The sequence below is a fragment of the Borostomias antarcticus genome (genome assembly GCF_949987555.1).
Source record: "Borostomias antarcticus genome assembly, chromosome: 32".
Lineage (NCBI taxonomy): Eukaryota > Metazoa > Chordata > Actinopteri > Stomiiformes > Stomiidae > Borostomias > Borostomias antarcticus.
In genome coordinates this window covers 5,351,277-5,365,801 of record NC_140265.1, presented here as the reverse complement: position 1 = coordinate 5,365,801, position 14,525 = coordinate 5,351,277, and the positions used below count along the sequence as shown (strand labels likewise).

The window sequence follows — 14,525 nt, the reverse complement described above, 5'->3', positions numbered from 1 at the left end:
ACCTAGCCCTAACCCAACCCTACCACTAACCTAGCCCTAACCCAACCCTACCACTAACCTAGCCCTAACCCAACCCTACCACTAACCTAGCCCTAACCCAGCCAGGCCCAACCCTACCACTAACCTAGCCCTAACCCAACCCTACCACTAACCTAGCCCTAACCCAACCCTACCACTAACCTAGCCCTAACCCAACCCTACCACTAACCTAGCCCTAACCCAACCCTACCACTAACCTAGCCCTAACCCGACCCTACCACTAACCTAGCCCTAACCCAACCCTACCACTAACCTAGCCCTAACCCAGCCCTACCACTAACCTAGCCCTAACCTGACCCAACCCTACCACTAACCTAGCCCTAACCCAACCCTACCACTAACCTAGCCCTAGCCCAGCCAGGCCCAACCCTACCACTAACCTAGCCCTAACCTGACCCAACCCTACCACTAACCTAGCCCTAACCCAACCCTACAACTAACCTAGCCCTAACCCAACCCTACCACTAACCTAGCCCTAACCCAACCAGACCCAACCCTAACCCTAACCTAGCCCTAACCTGACCCAACCCTACCACTAACCTAGCCCTAGCCCAGCCAGACCCAACCCTACCACTAACCTAGCCCTAACCTGACCCAACCCTACCACTAACCTAGCCCTAACCCAACCCTACCACTAACCTAGCCCTAACCCAACCCTACCACTAACCTAGCCCTAACCTGACCCTACCACTAACCTAGCCCTAACCCAACCCTACCACTAACCTAGCCCTAACCCAACCCTACCACTAACCTAGCCCTAACCCAACTCTACCACTAACCTAGCCCTAACCCAGCCCTACCACTAACCTAGCCCTAACCCAACCCTACCACTAACCTAGCCCTAACCCAACCAGACCCAACCCTAACCCTAACCTAGCCCTAACCCAGCCAGGCCCAACCCTACCACTAACCTAGCCCTAACCCAACCCTACCACTAACCTAGCCCTAACCCAACCAGACCCAACCCTTCCACTAACCTAGCCCTAACCCAACCCTACCACTAACCTAGCCCTAACCCAACCCTACCACTAACCTAGCCCTAACCCAACCCTACCACTAACCTAGCCCTAACCCAACCCTACCACTAACCTAGCCCTAACCCAACCCTACCACTAACCTAGCCCTAACCCAACCCTACCACTAACCTAGCCCTAACCCAACCCTACCACTAACCTAGCCCTAACCCAACCCTACCACTAACCTAGCCCTAAACCAACCCTACCACTAACCTAGCCCTAACCCAACCCTACCACTAACCTAGCCCTAACCCAACCCTACCACTAACCTAGCCCTAACCCAACCCTACCACTAACCTAGCCCTAACCTGACCCAACCCTACCACTAACCTAGCCCTAACCCAACCCTACCACTAACCTAGCCCTAACCCAACCCTACCACTAACCTAGCCCTAACCCAACCCTACCACTAACCTAGCCCTAACCCAGCCCTACCACTAACCTAGCCCTAACCCAGCCCTACCACTAACCTAGCCCTAACCCAACCCTACCACTAACCTAGCCCTAACCCAACCCTACCACTAACCTAGCCCTAACCCAACCCTACCACTAACCTAGCCCTAACCTGACCCAACCCTACCACTAACCTAGCCCTAACCCAACCCTACCACTAACCTAGCCCTAACCCAACCCTACCACTAACCTAGCCCTAACCCAACCCTACCTTACCACTAACCTAGCCCTAACCCAACCCTACCACTAACCTAGCCCTAACCCAACTCTACCACTAACCTAGCCCTAACCCAACCCTACCACTAACCTAGCCCTAACCTGACCCAACCCTACCACTAACCTAGCCCTAACCCAACCCTACCACTAACCTAGCCCTAACCCAACCCTACCACTAACCTAGCCCTAACCCAACCCTACCACTAACCTAGCCCTAACCCAACCCTACCACTAACCTAGCCCTAACCCAACCCTACCACTAACCTAGCCCTAACCTGACCCAACCCTACCACTAACCTAGCCCTAACCCAACCCTACCACTAACCTAGCCCTAGCCCAGCCAGACCCAACCCTACCACTAACCTAGCCCTAACCTGACCCAACCCTACCACTAACCTAGCCCTAACCCAACCCTACCACTAACCTAGCCCTAACCTGACCCAACCCTACCACTAACCTAGCCCTAACCCAACCCTACCACTAACCTAGCCCTAACCTGACCCAACCCTACCACTAACCTAGCCCTAACCCAACCCTACCACTAACCTAGCCCTAACCCAACCCTAACCCTAACCTAGCCCTAACCCAACCCTAACCCTAACCCTAACCCTAACCTAGCCCTAACCCAACCCTACCACTAACCTAGCCCTAACCCAACCCTACCACTAACCTAGCCCTAACCCAACCCTACCACTAACCTAGCCCTAACCCAACCCTACCACTAACCTAGCCCTAACCTGACCCTACCACTAACCTAGCCCTAACCCAACCCTACCACTAACCTAGCCCTAACCCAACCCTACCACTAACCTAGCCCTAACCCAACCCTACCACTAACCTAGCCCTAACCCAACCAGACCCAACCCTAACCTAGCCCTAACCCAGCCAGTCCCAACCCTACCACTAACCTAGCCCTAACCCAACCCTACCACTAACCTAGCCCTAACCCAACCAGACCCAACCCTTCCACTAACCTAGCCCTAACCCAACCCTACCACTAACCTAGCCCTAACCCAACCCTACCACTAACCTAGCCCTAACCCAACCCTACCACTAACCTAGCCCTAACCCAACCAGACCCAACCCTACCACTAACCTAGCCCTAACCTGACCCAACCCTACCACTAACCTAGCCCTAACCCAACCCTACCACTAACCTAGCCCTAACCCAACCCTACCACTAACCTAGCCCTAACCTGACCCTACCACTAACCTAGCCCTAACCCAACCCTACCACTAACCTAGCCCTAACCTGACCCTACCACTAACCTAGCCCTAACCCAACCCTACCACTAACCTAGCCCTAACCCAGCCCTACCACTAACCTAGCCCTAACCCAACCCTACCACTAACCTAGCCCTAACCCAACCCTACCACTAACCTAGCCCTAACCCAACCCTACCACTAACCTAGCCCTAACCCAACCAGACCCAACCCTACCACTAACCTAGCCCTAACCTGACCCAACCCTACCACTAACCTAGCCCTAACCCAACCCTACCACTAACCTAGCCCTAACCTGACCCAACCCTACCACTAACCTAGCCCTAACCCAACCCTACCACTAACCTAGCCCTAACCCAACCCTACCACTAACCTAGCCCTAACCCAACCCTACCACTAACCTAGCCCTAACCTGACCCTACCACTAACCTAGCCCTAACCCAACCCTACCACTAACCTAGCCCTAACCCAACCCTACCACTAACCTAGCCCTAACCCAACCCTACCACTAACCTAGCCCTAACCTGACCCTACCACTAACCTAGCCCTAACCCTACCACTAAGCTAGCCCTAACCCAACCCTACCCTACCACTAACCTAGCCCTAACCCAACCCTACCACTAACCTAGCCCTAACCCAACCCTACCCTACCACTAACCTAGCCCTAACCCAACCCTACCACTAACCTAGCCCTAACCCAACCCTACCACTAACCTAGCCCTAACCCAACCCTACCACTAACCTAGCCCTAACCCAACCCTACCACTAACCTAGCCCTAACCCAACCCAACCACTAACCTAGCCCTAACCCAGCCCAACCACTAACCTAGCCCTAACCCAGCCCTACCACTAACCTAGCCCTAACCCAACCCTACCACTAACCTAGCCCTAACCCAACCCTACCACTAACCTAGCCCTAACCCAACCCTACCACTAACCTAGCCCTAACCTGACCCAACCCTACCACTAACCTAGCCCTAACCCAACCCTACCCTACCACTAACCTAGCCCTAACCCAACCCTACCACTAACCTAGCCCTAACCCAACCCTACCACTAACCTAGCCCTAACCCAACCAGACCCAACCCTACCACTAACCTAGCCCTAACCTGACCCAACCCTACCACTAACCTAGCCCTAACCTGACCCAACCCTACCACTAACCTAGCCCTAACCCAACCCTACCACTAACCTAGCCCTAACCTGACCCTACCACTAACCTAGCCCTAACCTGACCCTACCACTAACCTAGCCCTAACCTGACCCTACCACTAACCTAGCCCTAACCCAACCCTACCACTAACCTAGCCCTAACCCAACCCTACCACTAACCTAGCCCTAACCTGACCCTACCACTAACCTAGCCCTAACCCAACCCTACCACTAACCTAGCCCTAACCCAACCCTACCTTACCACTAACCTAGCCCTAACCCAACCCTACCACTAACCTAGCCCTAACCCAACTCTACCACTAACCTAGCCCTAACCCAACCCTACCACTAACCTAGCCCTAACCCAACCCTACCTTACCACTAACCTAGCCCTAACCCAACCCTACCACTAACCTAGCCCTAACCCAACCCTACCACTAACCTAGCCCTAACCCAACTCTACCACTAACCTAGCCCTAACCCAACCCTACCACTAACCTAGCCCTAACCCAACCCTACCACTAACCTAGCCCTAACCCAACCCTACCACTAACCTAGCCCTAACCCAACTCTACCACTAACCTAGCCCTAACCCAACTCTACCACTAACCTAGCCCTAACCCAACCCTACCACTAACCTAGCCCTAACCTGACCCAACCCTACCACTAACCTAGCCCTAACCCAACCCTACCACTAACCTAGCCCTAACCCAACCCTACCACTAACCTAGCCCTAACCCAACCCTACCACTAACCTAGCCCTAACCCAACCCTACCACTAACCTAGCCCTAACCCAACCCTACCACTAACCTAGCCCTAACCCAACCCTACCACTAACCTAGCCCTAACCCAACCCTACCACTAACCTAGCCCTAACCCAACCCTACCACTAACCTAGCCCCAACCTGACCCAACCCTACCACCTAGCCCCAACCTGACCCAACCCTACCACTAACCTAGCCCTAACCCAACCCTACCACTAACCTAGCCCTAGCCCAGCCAGACCCAACCCTACCACTAACCTAGCCCTAACCTGACCCAACCCTACCACTAACCTAGCCCTAACCCAACCCTACCACTAACCTAGCCCTAACCTGACCCAACCCTACCACTAACCTAGCCCTAACCCAACCCTACCACTAACCTAGCCCTAACCCAACCCTAACCCTAACCTAGCCCTAACCCAACCCTAACCCTAACCCTAACCCTAACCCTAACCCTAACCTAGCCCTAACCCAACCCTACCACTAACCTAGCCCTAACCCAACCCTACCACTAACCTAGCCCTAACCCAACCCTACCACTAACCTAGCCCTAACCCAACCCTACCACTAACCTAGCCCTAACCTGACCCTACCACTAACCTAGCCCTAACCCAACCCTACCACTAACCTAGCCCTAACCCAACCCTACCACTAACCTAGCCCTAACCCAACCCTACCACTAACCTAGCCCTAACCCAACCAGACCCAACCCTAACCTAGCCCTAACCCAGCCAGACCCAACCCTACCACTAACCTAGCCCTAACCCAACCCTACCACTAACCTAGCCCTAACCCAACCAGACCCAACCCTTCCACTAACCTAGCCCTAACCCAACCCTACCACTAACCTAGCCCTAACCCAACCCTACCACTAACCTAGCCCTAACCCAACCCTACCACTAACCTAGCCCTAACCCAACCCTACCACTAACCTAGCCCTAACCCAACCAGACCCAACCCTACCACTAACCTAGCCCTAACCTGACCCAACCCTACCACTAACCTAGCCCTAACCCAACCCTACCACTAACCTAGCCCTAACCCAACCCTACCACTAACCTAGCCCTAACCTGACCCTACCACTAACCTAGCCCTAACCCAACCCTACCTTACCACTAACCTAGCCCTAACCCAACCCTACCACTAACCTAGCCCTAACCCAACCCTACCACTAACCTAGCCCTAACCCAACCCTACCACTAACCTAGCCCCAACCTGACCCAACCCTACCACTAACCTAGCCCTAACCCAACCCTACCACTAACCTAGCCCTAGCCCAGCCAGACCCAACCCTACCACTAACCTAGCCCTAACCTGACCCAACCCTACCACTAACCTAGCCCTAACCCAACCCTACCACTAACCTAGCCCTAACCTGACCCAACCCTACCACTAACCTAGCCCTAACCCAACCCTACCACTAACCTAGCCCTAACCCAACCCTAACCCTAACCTAGCCCTAACCCAACCCTAACCCTAACCCTAACCCTAACCCTAACCCTAACCTAGCCCTAACCCAACCCTACCACTAACCTAGCCCTAACCCAACCCTACCACTAACCTAGCCCTAACCCAACCCTACCACTAACCTAGCCCTAACCCAACCCTACCACTAACCTAGCCCTAACCTGACCCTACCACTAACCTAGCCCTAACCCAACCCTACCACTAACCTAGCCCTAACCCAACCCTACCACTAACCTAGCCCTAACCCAACCCTACCACTAACCTAGCCCTAACCCAACCAGACCCAACCCTAACCTAGCCCTAACCCAGCCAGACCCAACCCTACCACTAACCTAGCCCTAACCCAACCCTACCACTAACCTAGCCCTAACCCAACCAGACCCAACCCTTCCACTAACCTAGCCCTAACCCAACCCTACCACTAACCTAGCCCTAACCCAACCCTACCACTAACCTAGCCCTAACCCAACCCTACCACTAACCTAGCCCTAACCCAACCCTACCACTAACCTAGCCCTAACCCAACCAGACCCAACCCTACCACTAACCTAGCCCTAACCTGACCCAACCCTACCACTAACCTAGCCCTAACCCAACCCTACCACTAACCTAGCCCTAACCCAACCCTACCACTAACCTAGCCCTAACCTGACCCTACCACTAACCTAGCCCTAACCCAACCCTACCTTACCACTAACCTAGCCCTAACCCAACCCTACCACTAACCTAGCCCTAACCCAACCCTACCACTAACCTAGCCCTAACCCAACCCTACCACTAACCTAGCCCTAACCCAACCCTACCACTAACCTAGCCCTAACCCAACCAGACCCAACCCTAACCTAGCCCTAACCCAGCCAGACCCAACCCTACCACTAACCTAGCCCTAACCCAACCCTACCACTAACCTAGCCCTAACCCAACCAGACCCAACCCTTCCACTAACCTAGCCCTAACCCAACCCTACCACTAACCTAGCCCTAACCCAACCCTACCACTAACCTAGCCCTAACCCAACCCTACCACTAACCTAGCCCTAACCCAACCCTACCACTAACCTAGCCCTAACCCAACCAGACCCAACCCTACCACTAACCTAGCCCTAACCTGACCCAACCCTACCACTAACCTAGCCCTAACCCAACCCTACCACTAACCTAGCCCTAACCCAACCCTACCACTAACCTAGCCCTAACCCAACCAGACCCAACCCTAACCTAGCCCTAACCCAGCCAGACCCAACCCTACCACTAACCTAGCCCTAACCCAACCCTACCACTAACCTAGCCCTAACCCAACCAGACCCAACCCTAACCTAGCCCTAACCCAGCCAGACCCAACCCTACCACTAACCTAGCCCTAACCCAACCCTACCACTAACCTAGCCCTAACCCAACCAGACCCAACCCTTCCACTAACCTAGCCCTAACCCAACCCTACCACTAACCTAGCCCTAACCCAACCCTACCACTAACCTAGCCCTAACCCAACCCTACCACTAACCTAGCCCTAACCCAACCCTACCACTAACCTAGCCCTAACCCAACCAGACCCAACCCTACCACTAACCTAGCCCTAACCTGACCCAACCCTACCACTAACCTAGCCCTAACCCAACCCTACCACTAACCTAGCCCTAACCCAACCCTACCACTAACCTAGCCCTAACCTGACCCTACCACTAACCTAGCCCTAACCCAACCCTACCTTACCACTAACCTAGCCCTAACCCAACCCTACCACTAACCTAGCCCTAACCCAACCCTACCACTAACCTAGCCCTAACCCAACCCTACCACTAACCTAGCCCTAACCCAACCCTACCACTAACCTAGCCCTAACCCAACCCTACCACTAACCTAGCCCTAACCCAACCCTACCACTAACCTAGCCCTAACCCAACCCTACCACTAACCTAGCCCTAACCTGACCCTACCACTAACCTAGCCCTAACCCAACCCTACCACTAACCTAGCCCTAACCCAACCCTACCACTAACCTAGCCCTAACCCAACCCTACCACTAACCTAGCCCTAACCCAACCAGACCCAACCCTAACCTAGCCCTAACCCAGCCAGACCCAACCCTACCACTAACCTAGCCCTAACCCAACCCTACCACTAACCTAGCCCTAACCCAACCAGACCCAACCCTTCCACTAACCTAGCCCTAACCCAACCCTACCACTAACCTAGCCCTAACCCAACCCTACCACTAACCTAGCCCTAACCCAACCCTACCACTAACCTAGCCCTAACCCAACCCTACCACTAACCTAGCCCTAACCCAACCAGACCCAACCCTACCACTAACCTAGCCCTAACCTGACCCAACCCTACCACTAACCTAGCCCTAACCCAACCCTACCACTAACCTAGCCCTAACCCAACCCTACCACTAACCTAGCCCTAACCTGACCCTACCACTAACCTAGCCCTAACCCAACCCTACCTTACCACTAACCTAGCCCTAACCCAACCCTACCACTAACCTAGCCCTAACCCAACCCTACCACTAACCTAGCCCTAACCCAACCCTACCACTAACCTAGCCCTAACCCAACCCTACCACTAACCTAGCCCTAACCCAACCCTACCACTAACCTAGCCCTAACCCAACCCAACCACTAACCTAGCCCTAACCCAGCCCAACCACTAACCTAGCCCTAACCCAGCCCTACCACTAACCTAGCCCTAACCCAACCCTACCACTAACCTAGCCCTAACCCAACCCTACCACTAACCTAGCCCTAACCTGACCCTACCACTAACCTAGCCCTAACCCAACCCTACCACTAACCTAGCCCTAACCCAACCCTACCACTAACCTAGCCCTAACCCAACCCTACCCTACCACTAACCTAGCCCTAACCCAACCCTACCACTAACCTAGCCCTAACCCAACCCTACCACTAACCTAGCCCTAACCCAACCAGACCCAACCCTACCACTAACCTAGCCCTAACCCAACCCTACCACTAACCTAGCCCTAACCTGACCCAACCCTACCACTAACCTAGCCCTAACCCAACCCTACCACTAACCTAGCCCTAACCTGACCCTACCACTAACCTAGCCCTAACCCAACCCTACCACTAACCTAGCCCTAACCCAACCCTACCACTAACCTAGCCCTAACCTGACCCTACCACTAACCTAGCCCTAACCTGACCCTACCACTAACCTAGCCCTAACCCAACCCTACCACTAACCTAGCCCTAACCCAACCCTACCACTAACCTAGCCCTAACCCAACCCTACCACTAACCTAGCCCTAACCCAACCCTACCACTAACCTAGCCCTAACCCAACCCTACCACTAACCTAGCCCTAACCCAGCCCTACCACTAACCTAGCCCTAACCCAACCCTACCACTAACCTAGCCCTAACCCAACCCTACCACTAACCTAGCCCTAACCCAACCCTACCACTAACCTAGCCCTAACCCAACCCTACCACTAACCTAGCCCTAACCCAACCCTACCACTAACCTAGCCCTAACCTGACCCTACCACTAACCTAGCCCTAACCCAACCCTACCACTAACCTAGCCCTAACCCAACCCTACCACTAACCTAGCCCTAACCCAACCAGACCCAACCCTTCCACTAACCTAGCCCTAACCCAACCCTACCACTAACCTAGCCCTAACCCAACCCTACCACTAACCTAGCCCTAACCCAACCCTACCACTAACCTAGCCCTAACCCAACCCTACCACTAACCTAGCCCTAACCCAACCAGACCCAACCCTACCACTAACCTAGCCCTAACCTGACCCAACCCTACCACTAACCTAGCCCTAACCCAACCCTACCACTAACCTAGCCCTAACCCAACCCTACCACTAACCTAGCCCTAACCTGACCCTACCACTAACCTAGCCCTAACCCAACCCTACCTTACCACTAACCTAGCCCTAACCCAACCCTACCACTAACCTAGCCCTAACCCAACCCTACCACTAACCTAGCCCTAACCCAACCCTACCACTAACCTAGCCCCAACCTGACCCAACCCTACCACTAACCTAGCCCTAACCCAACCCTACCACTAACCTAGCCCTAGCCCAGCCAGACCCAACCCTACCACTAACCTAGCCCTAACCTGACCCAACCCTACCACTAACCTAGCCCTAACCCAACCCTACCACTAACCTAGCCCTAACCTGACCCAACCCTACCACTAACCTAGCCCTAACCCAACCCTACCACTAACCTAGCCCTAACCCAACCCTAACCCTAACCTAGCCCTAACCCAACCCTAACCCTAACCCTAACCCTAACCCTAACCCTAACCTAGCCCTAACCCAACCCTACCACTAACCTAGCCCTAACCCAACCCTACCACTAACCTAGCCCTAACCCAACCCTACCACTAACCTAGCCCTAACCCAACCCTACCACTAACCTAGCCCTAACCTGACCCTACCACTAACCTAGCCCTAACCCAACCCTACCACTAACCTAGCCCTAACCCAACCCTACCACTAACCTAGCCCTAACCCAACCCTACCACTAACCTAGCCCTAACCCAACCAGACCCAACCCTAACCTAGCCCTAACCCAGCCAGACCCAACCCTACCACTAACCTAGCCCTAACCCAACCCTACCACTAACCTAGCCCTAACCCAACCAGACCCAACCCTTCCACTAACCTAGCCCTAACCCAACCCTACCACTAACCTAGCCCTAACCCAACCCTACCACTAACCTAGCCCTAACCCAACCCTACCACTAACCTAGCCCTAACCCAACCCTACCACTAACCTAGCCCTAACCCAACCAGACCCAACCCTACCACTAACCTAGCCCTAACCTGACCCAACCCTACCACTAACCTAGCCCTAACCCAACCCTACCACTAACCTAGCCCTAACCCAACCCTACCACTAACCTAGCCCTAACCTGACCCTACCACTAACCTAGCCCTAACCCAACCCTAACCCTAACCTAGCCCTAACCCAGCCCAACCCAACCCTACCACTAACCTAGCCCTAACCCAACCCTACCACTAACCTAGCCCTAACCCGACCCTACCACTAACCTAGCCCTAACCCAACCCTACCACTAACCTAGCCCTAACCCGACCCTACCACTAACCTAGCCCTAACCCAACCCTACCACTAACCTAGCCCTAACCCAACCCTACCACTAACCTAGCCCTAACCCGACCCTACCACTAACCTAGCCCTAACCCAACCCTACCACTAACCTAGCCCTAACCCAACCCTACTACTAACCTAGCCCTAACCCAACCCTACCACTAACCTAGCCCTAACCCGACCCTACCACTAACCTAGCCCTAACCCAACCCTACCACTAACCTAGCCCTAACCCAACCCTACCACTAACCTAGCCCTAACCCAACCCTACCACTAACCTAGCCCTAACCCAACCCTACCACTAACCTAGCCCTAACCCAACCCTACCACTAACCTAGCCCTAACCTGACCCAACCCTACCACTAACCTAGCCCTAACCCAACCCTACCACTAACCTAGCCCTAACCCAGCCCTACCACTAACCTAGCCCTAACCTGACCCAACCCTACCACTAACCTAGCCCTAACCCAACCCTACCACTAACCTAGCCCTAACCCAACCCTACCACTAACCTAGCCCTAACCCAACCCTACCACTAACCTAGCCCTAACCCAACCCTACCACTAACCTAGCCCTAACCCAGCCAGGCCCAACCCTACCACTAACCTAGCCCTAACCCAACCCTACCACTAACCTAGCCCTAACCCAACCCTACCACTAACCTAGCCCTAACCCAACCCTACCACTAACCTAGCCCTAACCCAACCCTACCACTAACCTAGCCCTAACCCGACCCTACCACTAACCTAGCCCTAACCCAACCCTACCACTAACCTAGCCCTAACCCAGCCCTACCACTAACCTAGCCCTAACCTGACCCAACCCTACCACTAACCTAGCCCTAACCCAACCCTACCACTAACCTAGCCCTAGCCCAGCCAGGCCCAACCCTACCACTAACCTAGCCCTAACCTGACCCAACCCTACCACTAACCTAGCCCTAACCCAACCCTACAACTAACCTAGCCCTAACCCAACCCTACCACTAACCTAGCCCTAACCCAACCAGACCCAACCCTAACCCTAACCTAGCCCTAACCTGACCCAACCCTACCACTAACCTAGCCCTAGCCCAGCCAGACCCAACCCTACCACTAACCTAGCCCTAACCTGACCCAACCCTACCACTAACCTAGCCCTAACCCAACCCTACCACTAACCTAGCCCTAACCCAACCCTACCACTAACCTAGCCCTAACCTGACCCTACCACTAACCTAGCCCTAACCCAACCCTACCACTAACCTAGCCCTAACCCAACCCTACCACTAACCTAGCCCTAACCCAACTCTACCACTAACCTAGCCCTAACCCAGCCCTACCACTAACCTAGCCCTAACCCAACCCTACCACTAACCTAGCCCTAACCCAACCAGACCCAACCCTAACCCTAACCTAGCCCTAACCCAGCCAGGCCCAACCCTACCACTAACCTAGCCCTAACCCAACCCTACCACTAACCTAGCCCTAACCCAACCAGACCCAACCCTTCCACTAACCTAGCCCTAACCCAACCCTACCACTAACCTAGCCCTAACCCAACCCTACCACTAACCTAGCCCTAACCCAACCCTACCACTAACCTAGCCCTAACCCAACCCTACCACTAACCTAGCCCTAACCCAACCCTACCACTAACCTAGCCCTAACCCAACCCTACCACTAACCTAGCCCTAACCCAACCCTACCACTAACCTAGCCCTAACCCAACCCTACCACTAACCTAGCCCTAAACCAACCCTACCACTAACCTAGCCCTAACCCAACCCTACCACTAACCTAGCCCTAACCCAACCCTACCACTAACCTAGCCCTAACCCAACCCTACCACTAACCTAGCCCTAACCTGACCCAACCCTACCACTAACCTAGCCCTAACCCAACCCTACCACTAACCTAGCCCTAACCCAACCCTACCACTAACCTAGCCCTAACCCAACCCTACCACTAACCTAGCCCTAACCCAGCCCTACCACTAACCTAGCCCTAACCCAGCCCTACCACTAACCTAGCCCTAACCCAACCCTACCACTAACCTAGCCCTAACCCAACCCTACCACTAACCTAGCCCTAACCCAACCCTACCACTAACCTAGCCCTAACCTGACCCAACCCTACCACTAACCTAGCCCTAACCCAACCCTACCACTAACCTAGCCCTAACCCAACCCTACCACTAACCTAGCCCTAACCCAACCCTACCTTACCACTAACCTAGCCCTAACCCAACCCTACCACTAACCTAGCCCTAACCCAACTCTACCACTAACCTAGCCCTAACCCAACCCTACCACTAACCTAGCCCTAACCTGACCCAACCCTACCACTAACCTAGCCCTAACCCAACCCTACCACTAACCTAGCCCTAACCCAACCCTACCACTAACCTAGCCCTAACCCAACCCTACCACTAACCTAGCCCTAACCCAACCCTACCACTAACCTAGCCCTAACCCAACCCTACCACTAACCTAGCCCTAACCTGACCCAACCCTACCACTAACCTAGCCCTAACCCAACCCTACCACTAACCTAGCCCTAGCCCAGCCAGACCCAACCCTACCACTAACCTAGCCCTAACCTGACCCAACCCTACCACTAACCTAGCCCTAACCCAACCCTACCACTAACCTAGCCCTAACCTGACCCAACCCTACCACTAACCTAGCCCTAACCCAACCCTACCACTAACCTAGCCCTAACCTGACCCAACCCTACCACTAACCTAGCCCTAACCCAACCCTACCACTAACCTAGCCCTAACCCAACCCTAACCCTAACCTAGCCCTAACCCAACCCTAACCCTAACCCTAACCCTAACCTAGCCCTAACCCAACCCTACCACTAACCTAGCCCTAACCCAACCCTACCACTAACCTAGCCCTAACCCAACCCTACCACTAACCTAGCCCTAACCCAACCCTACCACTAACCTAGCCCTAACCTGACCCTACCACTAACCTAGCCCTAACCCAACCCTACCACTAACCTAGCCCTAACCCAACCCTACCACTAACCTAGCCCTAACCCAACCCTACCACTAACCTAGCCCTAACCCAACCAGACCCAACCCTAACCTAGCCCTAACC

General features: G+C 54.2%; 1 protein-coding gene across 1 annotated transcript in view; it reads right to left on the bottom strand.

The window, feature by feature from the left end:
• Positions 1-14,525, bottom strand: part of LOC311327443 (calsequestrin-2-like) — a gene marked incomplete at both ends in the record, with an annotated part of 67,508 nt that overhangs the window by 39,002 nt on the left and 13,981 nt on the right. The gene's annotated exons all lie outside the window — the stretch shown is intronic.